Here is a 16099-nt window from a genome sequence, read left to right as displayed (position 1 = left end):
CTGGGCAAGAGTTTCAATAGATTTTTTGCAAATCATTTCAGATGGAGACATCATTTTGGGTGAAGCAGAGCTGAACACAGATCAGTAAGAGCAGGATGTACCATTAACACTCACTGGCAGTTAACAAGCCAGGTCCTTCCAAACAGCAAGACAAAGCTGTAAGTGTAGGGAGCACCAGCATCTGAGCACGTTTTAGCTGGCAGAGATTAAAAAAACTCAGAAAAAAGCTTTAGCAACTAAGATGAAGATTCTTCAGGAATGAAACAATGCTGCTGCCATCTGCAAATCCCTGTCAGCGCATCCTCAGTACCTGGACCAACTCACTCTAGGTGTGTTTGCATATCTTGGAAAGAACACACCTTCCCCTCCATGTCTGCAGACCCATCCTTTGATCTGCTGCAACGTGAATATAAAACAGCAGCAATCCTTACAAAGGAATGATAATAGTTCTCTGCTTTGATACCTATGGCAACATGACTAAAAATAAGCAATTCAAAGAAACAACTAATTCAGTTTAAAGTTATGAAGTTATGAGCTTTTTTTTCCTGTGGTCTTTAACTTATCTGCAAAGCTCTTTCATCCAATTTTGTAAAGAAGTGTAAGTAGCCATTCTGAATTGATTATTACAACTTCAGGATGAGTGACACTTGACTGAAAGAGTAAAAGGATGTCAATCTCCTTTGTTTTCATTTTCAAAGAATGAACAGGAAAATATTCTTTTCCCTGTGCGCTCTTCTATGCAAAAAAGGTTCCAGACTGTGGCTTAGGCCCATGGTCTTGGACTCCCTTCTTCTTCCACAATGACTAATACATAGAAATACTTAATCTGGTAAAATTCTTCAGAAATCTGGACAACACAAACTGCACAAAAAGCACTATCTGACTAAAATAAAGTCATTCCTACCCACAGAACATCTGCAGGTCCCATTCACCTGTAATCTATAATTTCCCAATGCCCAGAAGTTACCAAAATACCACATGGCTCTTCTTTACCACAGCAATTCAATACATTCACAGATGCAGGCATTCACTCTCTCTTTTTTTTTTTCTTTTTCTTTCTAAAATTTATGTTTGAATCCCAGCAACTCATCTTGTGCCATAAAATGTTTATGGTTTCAACTTCTATGGAAAATCCAGCAGCCTTCAGAGATCGAAGGGCCATTCTCACTGTCAAAACTGGAAGCTTCACAATGATAACTTCATTTTCATTACAGCTTCACAAAGGATATAGAAATACACAACTCTTTCAACTGCCAATAGCCTCACAGACTAAAAACATGCAACCCCAACCAGTAAGTCTCTACTGACCACAGAACACACAATTAGGTTTTGTCAAATGCTTTTAGGACTGTAGAGTCACTTAGGCATTTTTAAGACTGTAATTAAATTGCCAAAAAACTACATCACAAAACACAGCTTGTCTGATTAAAAAGTTTTAAAAAAAAACCAACCCACCTTTATCTTCTTTCAGTACAGCAGATGAAAGCATATTTTAAGTCATTATTTCCTCTTTAGGCTTCCCCCTCTACATGCAGGAAGGGGTTTTAGTTTCCATTCTAACCTGAGATGAACCAGTCGGCCTAGAAAGCTCGTTCAGTGCTGCCAAACTACCACACTCTAAAATCCAGGGTTTATTCCACAACTTGGATGCTACAGGTGAGCCAGGATCAAGACTTCTGAACAGGCTGCCTCAGTGAGAATATTGCTTCCTACAGATCCACATCCCTATTCTGCTACAAGGTAAGCCAGTAAAAGTTAAATATCTCTAAAGTGAAGGGATGTATATAAAGAAAAATACACATTTCTGTATCTTTGAGCCCATCCTAAGCAATATATTCAAATTGTTTGTAAGTGTGCCCATAAGACATGGCTAGAATTGCTCTGCTCTAAGAATATATTTATGAAAAATTAAAAAAAAACCCCAAACCCCCAAAATAAAAGATACAAGACAGAAAACTGGCGTTTTAAGATTTACTCCTGCAAGATGTATTCTGACTACACCAGGGTCCTATCAAGCACTTTGGCCCGGTTGAACTGGCAGGTTTCAGTTAGCACCCATCCAGCTGTTGTTTCCCAGTAAACATCTGAGTAACTACACCAGCATTGTCTCTTTAACAACAACAACAAAAAAAAAACCAATTGAAGATAGTGTCACCAAGTAAGCTGAAACAGTGAGTTAATGACTGTCACATTGGAAATCACCTAGAAATAATTATTACCTGTTTACCAGAATCCTGTGAAATTTCCAGTAGATAATATTCAAATTTAAGTTGTCAGAAAAAACCTATCAACCTATGTATAAACAGATATGAGTAGATACCATGTACCAGTTCAAGGTCTGCACTTGCCTTTTCTTCTGCATGGGTAAAGCGTGAGAAAGGGTTCTAGTTTTAGTCTCTGAGGTACATTCACAGCAGTAACCACACGATTCAAGTGTCTGTGCTCCTTCCTCACTGCTGCTGTTTGAACTCAGGGTACTGCTGTGCTTTGCACTGACACATTCCTGAGATTTTAAAGTTTTGCGTTTTCAGAATTCAGATAAAATAAAGCTTCTAGCAGTAACGATCTACAAAAGAGTAGAAAATTGCAGAATATCAGAATTATTTGGATTGGAAGGGACTTTCAAGAACAACTTGTTCCAATACCCTGCCACAAGCAGGGGACGCCTTTCACTATCCCAGGGTGCTCCAAGCCCCATCCAACCTGGCCTTGGACACTTCAAGGGATCCAGGGGCAGCCACAGTTTCTTTGGGCACCCTACGTTGGGGCCTCCCCACCTTCACTGGGAAAAATTTCTTCCTTTCCTGGTGTTGAATGAATCTTTATCATTTGTAAGCCTCCAATAACTTTGAAAAATTAGGTAGGCTGACACCAACCCTCTATTTCTTTTACACTTAACAATAACACTTGGGTGCCAAAGCCTGCATGTGGACATCAGTAACATTTATGGGGTCACTTAGCCACACACTGAAGTGTGAAATGAGCAAGAGATGGACAGGTTGTGTCTACCTACCCAGGATACACCTGGAATAATTAGACACTGGAAGTTGGTCACCTCCAAGGGCAGCACTGGTGATGTCCATGTGATCTCCACTCACCCCAATAAACACCCATTTGCACTCAGGCTTGTGACTGTTTCTGCCTGTGCTCAGGGTATTTATATGCCTGCGCTTCCCCTGTGCTCCACATCAGATAATTAAAGTATTCTAGAAAAAATACCCAAGTAAGTTTCAGCTCCATTTTCAAAAGAGAAGGTGAAAATTCCATGGAGTTGCAATGAGACTTGGGCACCTGAATGTTTGAATCATTTGAATGGCAGTTCAAAGACTCAAAGTTTTGAAAACCTTATCCTATATAATGCAAACCATAGACAGCTGCACATTAGTAGTAATTCAAAACATACATTTTTTACAGTTTATAGTAAAAAAATTACACTGTATTTAATATTTAATATTTGTGTGAACTGTATTTCTTTTTTTCTCTCATCACATCAAGTTCTCTCACTTGGGAGACAGAGACGCTGCTCTCCCCACATGAGGCTGTTTGTCCTCAGCTCAGGACAGGGGTGTCCTACCCGTCCCCTTCCACCTGCTGACACACACCAGGGCACTAACACCCCTTTATGGTTATGTGACTTTCAACTCTGGGCAATTCATGAGGCTCCTTCTGTGCAAGAAGTAGCCTCAGAGGCACCACAGCTCTGACAAAATCCCCTGGTGAGAAAGCACTGTGGTGGTTGTAAGCAATTTGAGAAAGAAGGAAGGACCTGGAGTTTGTTGCTTACTCCTGTATCTCAAACTTAATTAAATTTGAAACGTGGCAGAAATTAGGACACAAACAAATAATTAAAACATTAATCATAAATGAATTCACAGCTTAAAAATATAGAGTCCTTGGCACGGATTTCATGTGAGTAGCTGAAAGTCTGTTACTTCCTGTAGCACCTACTCCTCTGGTAAATTCAGTACAGGTTGTTTGATGAATTCAGAAGTTACTGGAAAAGAAAGGGGAGAAGAGAAGGAATGGCACTGACACACCCTATGGCACACCAGCTTATTTCCTTAAACAGCCCAAGCTTAGGGCAGTTTTAGAGGCACAGAAGTTATGTTGAAGCGTCATTTTAACTTGAAGATACAACCAAATTTATTAATTCTCAGTGTGAGGGAAATTAGTTTTCCCCAGCAAAACTATAAAATACAATCTCATTTCACTGCTGACTACCATTAGTTTGAACATATGTTGATTTTTTGGGGGGAAGGCAGCACAGTGGTAAATAAACATATATCTGAATGGCCAAATATTTTTGGTCACCCCTTCCTATTTTGCTGTAGGTCCCAGCTGTCACTTAAGTCTGTCACTTTTTTACAGTCACATAAAGCCATTCAACTTGAAGTACAGATGTAGCCCAATTGTTAGCAGACATACTTCATTCATGATCTTAACATCTCCTCTCTCTGATGCAACCACATGAATCCAGGCTTTGATTGAAAAGGAGAAAGAGAAATCAAACATGTTGCTAATTGTGTCTTGAAAGAAAGATTCCTTTAACACATTTAAAAAATGTAACCTTGTCAGAGTTACCATGAACTGGAAGTACAATGTGAACCATGCCATCATTTCAGGGCAAGCAGAGTAAAAAAATCATTAACAAACATCTAATAACACAAAGAATTCCAAATCCATCAAGCCTCTCAAACAGGATATTCTCTCCCCTTTTGCTCTAACAAACACATCATATTTATCAGAAGCATTATTACCTGCATTGATAACTGGCAGCAGTAAAATACCAGGTGGTGCTGCTTCAGAGCTCTTCACCAAAGCAGTCTGGGAATCTTGGCTATGGATCTCAGTGTTGAGCAGTATTTCTTCCAACCCATCTTATCTGCTTCAGTCCAATGGACAGATTTCAAAGTGTGATTTTCCTGAGTGCAGTAGCATTCTTCAATCTAAATAGAGTTGGGGGGAGAAATGAAAAGAGAATTTGAGCTCATCTGGTCTTACTTCCCAACTGTTTTAGGCTAAGAAGAGCCTAAACATTGCCCAGATGGGTTGCAGTCTCACCATCCCTGGAAGTGCCCAAGACCAGCCCTGGACGGGGCTTGGAGCACCCTGGTCTAGTGAAAGGAATCCCTACCCATGGCAGGGGATTGGAACTGGATGACCTTTAAGGTTCCTTCCAAACCAAACCATTCTGTGATTTTGTGAAGAAGATCCATCCAAATACTGCCCAATACTACACCACATAAATATTTATCCAAATACCTTCCTTAGTCTAATCATGTCTGTGAAGACAGACCACACAGGAGATAAAGACAAACAGGAGATCCCACAATCATGGACCTCCAGAGAACAACCAGTCCAAACCCTCTGCCCAAACCAGAGAACAGGAGGGTCCCCAGGACCACCTCCAGTTCTGAGTATCTCCACAGATGGAGCTTCTGAGGGCAACTTGTTCCAGTGTCTGGCCACTCACAGAAAAAAAAACTTCTCATTGTAACAGAATTTCCTCTATTTCAGTTTTTGCCCTTGAGCCCACTCATCTCAAGGCTGAACTGTCCCAGCTCTCTCTGTCTCCCCTCGTGTCACCCCTGACTCTCACAGTGGGGTTTCCCACCCTGGTTTTCTGGCCCAACTACAGTGTTCCTGTATTTTGATGACTAAACTATGTGACTAACTGCAGATGTATTTCTCCAGCATGCTTTGCATCATCTGAAAAATAAAGCAGCAAAAATTATATCACAATGAAATTGCTGATTAAGTGGGCCATGAACACATTGGGGAACCACAAGGTGTAGGCCTTTCTCATCTCATTAAAAGTCACACTTCAAGCAACAGGACATTTTTAATCTTTTCTGTCTCAGCTTCATACAACCTAGGTTTTTATTTCAATATATTGCATTGCAAAGATTTAATGCTTCAAAAGAAATTAGTTAAATATAGCAATAAAGGCCAGACACACAATCCTGTAAAAAAAAAAAAAAATCAGCTTTGTCTCACAAATCCTTCTATCACAAAACCATAGTGACCAGCATTTATTTTTAGCTTTTAAGCTTTCACTGATGGAAGTCCAAGTTAACCTTTACTTTATTTTGTCCTGGACTAAATCCACTGTGACATCCTTTTTGCCCTTTTAAATACAGAAATTTCTTGGAAGGCTTCCAGTACTTTCAAATAAACACATTTACAAGATATGCAACAATTAACATGAGTGGCTCTAGAGGCTCCTGAGACAGCTCTGAAGTCCCTATGATGTGATGTCCAGATATGTTTATATAACTTTTTTTATTTAATAGTTACTTTCAGAAATCACTCCTTTACCATCTTCAGCAAAGTGGGTGCGAACTCTCTCCTCCAAACAACAAATGATATGGGAAAGGAGAAAAAATATGAAAAAATGCAAAACGGCATTAAAAAGGCAAAAAAAATTGCATTAAAACAGTTCAAGTTTATACTTAATGATGTCTAAAGAGCAAGGTGACTTTGAGGCACATTGGAAATGACCATTTCACCCTGTAGCTGGTTGTGCTGGAGCCAGGGGACAACTGCACTAAAGATCAGAAGATTGTGATGTTTATGCACCTACAAGCTGACATCTGTCCATTTCTCAATCACAAGTCTCACTACATGTTTCTACTTTATTTCTCAAAATTACAAGGCTTATTACAATTTTACTTCAGTTTTCACAGAAGAACTTGAGATTCTCAAGAAGCAAATCTGTGAGAGCTTCCAGTGAAAGCACCCAAAGAGATAATGCAGATACAGGATGAGAGGATATTTTTCAAAACAAATACAACCTGGCAAAGTCTGAGGACTTTTACTGTCGGATACTATGGGAACAAGTTAAAATAGCTCCTCAATCACCTGCAATGATCTTCAAAAGTTTCTGGAAGTCAGAAAAGCTCACAAAAACAATCAAGTGCTAGCAGAGAGCTCGAACCCTAAAAAGAAGTTTAGCAATTAAGTTATAAATTAGGGATTTTTTTATTATTATCTTGTTTAATGTCATTAAGCCAGGAATTATTCAAAAAAGTTTCATCCTACCTGAAAACAAGGGATGAACAATTATAAGGATCCCTTCCAGATAAAATTATGTATTTACTATATTATTGCAACCACAGTAAGATCAACACAGTTGTGTTGGAAATGGAAACAAGTAGATTAAAAGATGCTTCTATATCAGTGAAGGAGCACAGAGGTCCCAGACTGTTCCATGCTGAATCTCAGTGAGGAATAAAAATATTCAGAAGTAACTCTGACTAAGTAACAGTCCCAATTCCCTCCACAGGCTCTTGTGCAGAGAAGTTGCCCAGCCCAGTGTTTTAAAACACATGGATTTTAAAAAATTATCTGGGAAGTAGTCAAATACTATTTTTCTTTAATAGCTATATACACACTGTGGCTCTTCAGCCAACTGGCAGAAACATTAAACCCCCAAACTTTTATCATTTTTACAACATGTAGAAGTTATTTTTTTTCTATTTCATGACTTTAAGAAGTACAACTAAACAGAGTACTACTGTAATTTTCTAATTATATTTTCACAAGTTTTTAATGTCATAATTTAAATTATGAACTCTTTATTTCAAGATGATTAATTAGAATATGTTCCATTTGGGGAACAAGAGTTCAATATCCCACTATCAATTAAACAAAATGCACTCCTTTAGCTTAAGATTAAAAACCAAAATGCAGCCAAAAAGTTTTTTCCTTGTATCTGTCAGATCACAAAAGCATCCAATACAGCAGGATAAGGTTGCCAGAAAACCCTAAGACTTTGAAAACTATATTATTTAGTGCAGTGGCTTAGCTCTGAAGCTGCACCAGAAATGACATCCAAGCTTTGGACAGTAAGCCTTTTTGCCAATGAATTTCTTGTAAAGTCAACAATTATAATTTATTCTGATCCTTTGTGTCATCATATTAGTAGTTATTTTTTCTGCAATCCCAGAGCAGCAACAAATAATGCCATAGAAGAGGACTGATATAATTACAGGCTGAAAAAGATAGGCCAGCACCCTTACACTCAAAACTACCCTCTGTGGCTCCTTCATACCCCATATGTTGCTAATAAAACTGTTTGAATCATACCTAGGAGACAGTTTTACTGATATTGTATCAGGTCCCTGGGTTCTTTGTATGAGATACGATGTCACCAGCACTATAACTATGCAAATTCTGTGATACAGGATCCCACTGGACACAATATTACATACGTAATTCGCAGTATGAACCTGGGCATTAACAATAATTCCAGTGTTATATAAATGAAACCACTATGTTTATTGAAAAGCTCACCACACAACAACAAAATCAAATTTAAAAAGCAATAAAGAGCAACTGACGTGTTCATAGTAAAGATGGAAACATTGGTATTTTTCCCCAAACAATGTAAATTTTGCTTTGTGTTCATGTGACAGTGCTTCACAGAAACTTCTGGCAGTGACACTAAGCAAACACAACCCCATCAACAACATTAATAAATTGCTTTAAATAGGAACCTACATATTCCCACTTTTAGGAACAACCATGTGATATTCCGCAAGAATCACTGTATTCACATACAAATGGGATTTTCATCTTCTGCTACCAATCATGGACTAAATGATAGACTAAGAATGGCAGCAGTGAGAAACCAACAGCTTGGACATATCAACACACATCGTGCTGAAGCACCTCAGAAGAATCAGCCTGTGGTCAGGAAACACCTGTGCCCCAGTCCAGCATCAGATCTCTGTGTGACCTCAGGCAAACACAGCTTCATCCTGGCTGGCACCATGTCATGAAATGGGGTCCCTCATCTTTTCCTGCTTAGCTCTGTGGCCACTGCTTTATGCACAGCACACACACCTGCAAAAAGGCAGGGCAGAGATATTCTTCTCTGTTGGAAGAGACAGGAAGGTTCAGTGAGAAACCTGACAGCACAGGGAGCTTCGTGTACATTCCTCTTATCCATGTTTCCAGTGGTCTCTTCCCTCCACTATTAATTCATTGGTTTGCTGCAGGTGAGGAGTGCTAGAGCTTATAAGAAGTCTATTTTTGAAAGAAATCAGAAAAAAAGGTAAGAGGCTAGCATGATAAAGTGAGTCTAGTAAAGAGCCAGACTGAAGAGACAAAAGGATGCTATTCTGCCAAGGTACCATGAGAATTAATAAATCTGCTCATTTTATAAGGTAAATTGTACAGTAAATCTGTATTGCAAATTGTCTAATACATTTGGGAAAAGCCACAGCTCAGTAGTCCCTGGTAATATTTTTAATGGCTTCAAACACAGCTAGAAAACAAATGACACACAGCACAAGTACCTAAGGAGTCTCACTCTGAGAAGCTCCAACTTTAAATAACTGATGGAAGAAAAACAGAGTTGTAACGAGGCACTCAGAAAGGAAGATAAAGAACTGATTGATTCCTGTCACTTGTGTGCTTCCACTACACTGCCAGCTTAAGCAGTAACTTTTCAAATTTTCCACTAGTCTCTGTGCAATACAAAAACCATAACAGTTTTATTCTCTTTAAAAATCAATAAATAGCGGCTTAGGTGACATCTGACAAGGCAGAAAGCTCACAGTTCTTGCCATCAACATTCTGCCCTCTGGTATTGCTGCTACATTTTATCATCATGCAGTTCAGAGAGAAATATATACCTATTCCCAAAGTTTGAAAAAAACAACCCCCTCCTTCCCAAATATGGCCCAAAGCTGTTATGAAGCAACTTATTTTTAGCAAAAGCACTTATGCACATACTTAATTTTAATTAATAGTCTCACTGACTTCAACATTTGCACAGCAAGACAACTCCACGCTTCAATTAAAGCCTGCACAGAAATGCTGTGCTGATTCATGGCCAAAAGCATGACAGGAACATCATTATATAAAATGCTCATAAAATTTAAAGAAAAAAAATATAACAGGATCCTCACCTTTAAACAGAACATTAGACACCCTCTAAAACTCACAGCTTGAGCAGAACTTGCAGGTTGCTGAATATGTGAATGCTAGGGATAAGATATATTCAGTGAAATTATTTCAGAGTAGGCAAAAGAATTTTGGAGAAGCATCATAAATGGAGACTAAAGCAAGCCCAGGTCTCCAACCTTGGCATGTGCCATGGCTGGGCTTTCAAGACTGGGAGATTCTTTACCAGGAAAGAAGAGGCAGCTGCACCTTCACTTCTGATCTTTCTCTATTGTTCTGCCTATTCTTTCAAAATTAGATTTGTTATAGGTATATTATAATATGATGCCTAAGAAACATAAGCTTTATTTCCATTGTCTATATAATATCATAAACTAATCTTTACTTATTAGGCAGAATCCTTAAAGAGAGTTGGAAACAATTTTTTATTAAAATATTCTAGTCCTGTTTATAAGCAAAACTGTGGCACCTGATGGCCTGTGACCCCCAACTAAGACTTTTTAGAAGTGTAAAAGAACCAGAAGAGCAGAACAAAACTGCCCTGATGACAGAATGCAAGTAATAAATTGATAGAAAAGAACAGGTAGAAAACTAACACCTGAGCATTTTCCTACTGGAGCAATTTCTTCCCAGGACATCCACTTCTCTCCAGCTCAGCACTAGCCTTGCCAGCCTGCCCACACATGAGCTAAAATAAAGCCCAGCCAGACCTGCCTTGGCTCTGCAGAGCACCAGCTTGTGCATTTCCCCAACCGTTTCACACCTAATTTACAGAGTACATTTATCCATCCCTGTATTGCCGAGATCTAACCTGGGGAGTGACTAGAATCAGAATCACTTAATTGATTAACACTTAAGTGAGATGCAGAAAGCAAACAGAACACACTGGAAGACTTTCTGAAAATGCATTATTTTTATTCCGACTCCATTAAGCAGTCCAGCACTTTCGAAGGATTAATGAAAAAACTATCAAGAAATAATACAGAAGAGGAATGCTGAGTCTCAGGGAACATGCCAACACATGATGAAGTGCAGACACCTCTCTGGTAGTAATGAGTCAAGCCAGGATGTTCAGAGAACTACAGGGACATGTGAACTTGCCCACTTGATCAGTCACAGAGTTTATTTGATTTTTATGAAATAGCATTTTGATAATTCCTCCCTGAATCACAGACTGCAGTACTCATCAATTTACAACAGTCATTCTCACAAAACTCACACTTTTTCTACACAGAAAAGTCTAAGTATCCAGAACTGAAAACAATCACCTTTAAATTAATATCAAAAAGCAGTCAATGAGGGTATGGATACACTTAAGGATTATTTCCACAAACCTTGTGAAGCAGACAGTGTTTCATTTACAGCTGCTATTTTTTAAGCAGGAACTGAAGACAAGGAAGAACAGGAGTAAATAAGTTTCTAAACAAACAACTTACAGAGATGCTTTTTAACAGGACCACACAAAACATTCCCTAAAGTTGCATTTACAAGCCAAAGCTGACCTCAGGCACCACAATGAGTTTGGATGAGAACCTACATGGATACTGATCTTAATAATACTACAGGGGCAAATTTTGCATAGGGGAGACTTGCTCTTGAACCAATGTTTTCCAATGTATTAGGCATAGAGAAGCTTTTTTTCTGCATCAAGAACCACACGTCACATTCCTTAATCTGTTGCTTTTCTTGACCAAATACACTGTGGACAGCCTACAGAGGATGCCCCTCGGTCTTCCTCTTTGAGGTTCCCATCTGTAGTTTCCACTAACAATGAAAATATGTGGATTCTTTTTTCCCCTCGAAAATCACAGTCACACACACACACACAAAAAAAATAAGTTATTAGAGACAATCAACAGTAAGAAGTTCTGATAGAGCTTTTACTGATGTTAAATCAAGTGCCACTGAGCCCACACTAATGCAAAAACAGGGAGAACTGAAGATGACAAGCAGCAGGAATAGCTGTGCAAGATGCGTGAGAATTTAGGAACAAATCTGGTGACAGGTCTAATTCAACACAAAAGGAAATAAACACTAACTCCACACTTACAAGGCCTTCCTAGATCTAGTTATGCATAAAGAATATAAAAAGGAAGTTGAGATATATTTAACTGTGTAACCCAACATCAGTCTCCAGTGAGAAACTTCACTTGCGACCCTTAAACTTCTGCAGCTCCTCTCACAACAGGGACGACTTTAAGGTCATAATTTGGGGCAGAATCACTGCACAGGATGATGCAGGACTGTTCACCTATATCATACCCATCCAGACATTTTCTCCACATACTCCTGGACCTTTCCACCCACTCAGGAGTGAACAGGCAAAGGGAAGAGAGCTGGTCTGAAAAAATAATAATGGTCCACATCTCAAAACCCTAACTGTAAATCATCTCCCTAATCAAAATTAAATGAACCAAAAGTTTAATAAGACTGGACACATTTAATTCTTTGTACTCCATAGATTAAAGAACAATTAAGAGGCTGGAAGCTGAAAAGTGGCTTAAGCTAAAGTTACACAATTGTGTGGACAAAATTCATTTGGCCACAGGAAAGCATTTACATATTTAATATAGGATATTTTAAATAGGTTTATATTGGTCTATAAATAGCATCTTGAATAGATTATTACTGCAGTAAAATGCTTGCTTTATACCTGAATAATGAGACCACCAAAAATTAAAACCCCACATGCAGAATATGCAGGCTCCTGACCATTTCACTCTCTGCCTCAAACTCCGGGTTGCAGAGCTTTAGACCACCATATTCAATTAAATCAAATTCTGACTATAATTTTCTAATACTTTCTTTGCAATTAAATACAACACTGGCCAATGTTCACTAGGTTATGCTAAGCAATTCAAGTGATAACCACAACAGTGAACGTGTAATCTAATGCCCATTTGATTTATACAAACTATCACAAATAAGCCTCATGCATCCTTTTTAAGTCACTGGGAAGGATCATATTTTTCCTGATCTGAGTTAGTGTTTGGTCTGAACTTAGGCAGTTCATTTTTATTTGTTTGCATTAACCAGAATCAGTCTTCACACATAGAGGAAGATGCCTGGGGCTGCACAGTCCTCTGCAATCTCAGCAATTGGCCCTCTCATTCCACGTGATAGTTATGCTGAAAAAAATAAGATCAACCAAATTTCCAACTGCCCTAGCAACTGTGGGGGAAGCAGATCAGACTGTTCTTTACTTCTGAAGAAAGGGTCCCAAAAAGGTCAGCCTTTCATATGAAATATGACACTGGATACACAACTATGGTGATGCTCTCTTTTTGTTTGTATAACTGGGATTTGATTGTACCTATTCCAGTATATTCTATACTTTACATATATGGGCTTTAACATCCCTTCCAAACCATTTTGCAATTCTAAAAATGCCCCAAGTCTTTCATGTACTACTCCTTGGCTACAAATAAAGCTCAAAAACATAGAGAAATTATAATTTTTATTGACAACACAAGAGTTTTGTGTTGAGTAGAGAGGCTGAATGAAACCACTTTGCTTTCATGCAAACTCTGACATTATGCGAGTTAGATGCAAACATAACATGTAACAGAACAACTGACTGCTCATTCCTAAAAGTGTCCAAATTCCAATCAGAATAAAATGATAGAATTCTCAAGTATCTGAAAATGGTAAGAATTAAATGGTAAGAATTACAAGGTGAAACACGCACTTTGAGAAGTGCTTTAGCCTGATTTGCACTCACCTTTTTTCAGAGACTAACTGCAGAAACAGCACCCAAACAATTATAATTTGTGACCTTTTAACAAAAATGATAATTTCTTAGGCTTATTCTTTTATATTCTATCCCATATTCTTCCAAATAAAAGCTGCCCAAAAATACTTTGCATGAAAAACTAAATGTTCCCAGTGACAACTCTGATCAAGTCATTCTTTGCACATGAACACTGAAAGATGCAACAACAGCAAGAACCACTAGTTATTCTTATAACTTCAAGACTAAACCCTAAATATAGTACGTTTTCAAATCCGCTTTCCTAAAATTCAAGTAATATGTTCATCGCTTTAACTGAAAGCTAACAAAGTACAACTTGTATTGTGCTGCAGGCCATAAAGGGAATGTTCTTTATTTGAGTCATGGTTGGATGAGGATGAAAAGTAGTTTTTGAAAATTTACAACAGTTTTGACACTAGTGTGTGTTTATTGTTAGAAGTTATCCCTCTCTATTTATCAGACTGACTCTAGACCTTTCCCTACCTTCAAAAAGACAATTTTTATCAATTCTTCATGTCCTTACAGCTAACCATAGGAAACTGCATAGAATATATAGAAAATCCATAAGAAAGAATAAGAGAAAGAATATGGAATAAGAAAGAATATGGATAAGAGAAGGACCCCAGTGTCTGCCTCACAAAGGCAAGAGAGGCTACAGTTTAAAAGAACATTTAGTAATTCACTTGCCTCTAGCACAGCAGGCAAATGACAGTTTTTTGCCATTTACCTATCCTGAGTAAACATTCTGCTACATAAAAAAATGTTCCCAAGGAAAAGAAACTTAGAAATATTGGAAGCCCTTTCTCCTCCACCCTAAACTGACACATCACCAGCACTGCTCCCAGTACTTCACAGCAGAGAGCTGTATTTTGCCCATGAATCCCATGAAAATCGTTATTTCTCTACCCCAAACAAACCTTTACTCAAAATAAAACAGTTCTTAATTTCTGGAGAGTATTTGGGAGGCTTGGTTTCATACGAACAGGTGGTGCTTACCTGCCTGTGGCAGCCCTTGTTAGTTTTGTAAATTGAGACATTGGGTTTACAGTTGGAAAAATAAACTCTCAATTATGGAGCAATTTCAAAACCTAATCTTCCAAATTTGACTTTCTGAAAGATGAATTACCAGCTTTCTTACTGACTGCACCAAGATGCAAATACAGGTCTACAACATGACTACATTATCTATTGCAGGGCAAACACCAGCCTGCAGGAAACATCCCTGACATCAGACTCTGCAGGTGCCTCCAGAAGCCACCATCAGAAATTTTTTTAAGAGAACCTCAAAGGGCAAGGAGAGCCCACAATTGATTCTGGAGCTTCCCAAATGATCCAAGGATGGTAAAGCAGAGGTAGAAACATAGATAGCCTGCCACAACATGCAACAAAGTCTTGCAGGAGCAAACAGAACCCTAACCTTTTTACAAGGTGCCACAGTTCCAACTTACAGGTAAGGCAGCACCAGAGACAAACAACTGCTGCTGTTTTCCAAGACTTGAGACTTAAAGGCTTGGCTAGCAAAATAGTTTCTCCCCCTTTTTATCAGATACCATTTTCTGTGGGATAACACAAAAAGCTTCCAACTTAGGTGATTCTTCAAAGGACTTCAGGGAGCACCTGGAGATCTTGCGAGATGCTAGACAGTAACACCAGGGTATGAAACACCTACACTGCAATAATCACCTCAAACAAGATGTCCCAGCTTGGACATACAATTAATTCTTTTGCACATGTGTACAAAGACTTCATGTGCTTACATGAGAACTCAGCAAATTAAAGCTAAGATGACATGAGCTACAACACAGCATTTTTCTACCTACGAGGAAGAATCAAACCGGTGTTTCTGTAACTTCTTTTCCCACAATTTAAAAGGGTTTCTGTACACCTTCTTTGTGAAATAAGCTGAATTATAATTACCTCATCACAGCATTTAGCAAACACTTGTCACCATGCACTGCTGACAAAGAAGAAGCACAAAAACTTTTCCTCTCAAAAGCGAAGGCTTAGTCACTTCTTCACATAACAGAAGTTTGCTGAGCAGTTTACCAAAAAATCAAGACATATTATTTCTCAAAGCAAAATAACACACTGCACTTGGAAGATGTGTGCTCTCCATACTGAACAACACCTGTTACATACCTGAAGGGGTTTCTTGAGCAAGCCAAGTCTCCCCAGGTGGTAATTACACTGATCAAATCATCCCCACACATGTTGTAAAAATGGAAAGCAAGAAGCAAAGGTAGTCTTAATGGATCAACAGCTTCTGATTTCATGCAGCACACAAAAAGAATAAACATGGAAAACTCTGGCAATGCATTAAGGCAATTCTTACACCCAAACAATTTGATAATGTAACATTGCATACCAAGCCAGTTTTTTTCATAAATAATGATCTAAACAGAATACTAGTCAATTCACCAAAAGATATCAAAGATA

At 38.5% G+C, this 16099-nt stretch overlaps 1 protein-coding gene across 7 annotated transcripts in view; it reads right to left on the bottom strand.

The window, feature by feature from the left end:
* GTDC1 (glycosyltransferase like domain containing 1) overlaps positions 1-16099 on the bottom strand; it is a 186520-nt gene that overhangs the window by 160032 nt on the left and 10389 nt on the right. For all 7 annotated transcript variants that reach the window (XM_050976900.1, XM_050976904.1, XM_050976905.1 and 4 more), the window contains exon 3: positions 4758-4946. The gene's annotated coding sequence lies outside the window, so the exon portion shown is untranslated. The remainder of the gene's footprint in view (positions 1-4757; positions 4947-16099) is intronic.

The sequence above is a fragment of the Serinus canaria genome, chromosome 7 (assembly GCF_022539315.1).
Source record: "Serinus canaria isolate serCan28SL12 chromosome 7, serCan2020, whole genome shotgun sequence".
NCBI classification, from domain to species: Eukaryota; Metazoa; Chordata; class Aves; order Passeriformes; family Fringillidae; genus Serinus; species Serinus canaria.
The sequence above is the reverse complement of the archived record's forward strand: the minus strand, read 5'-3'. Positions and strand labels throughout refer to the sequence as shown.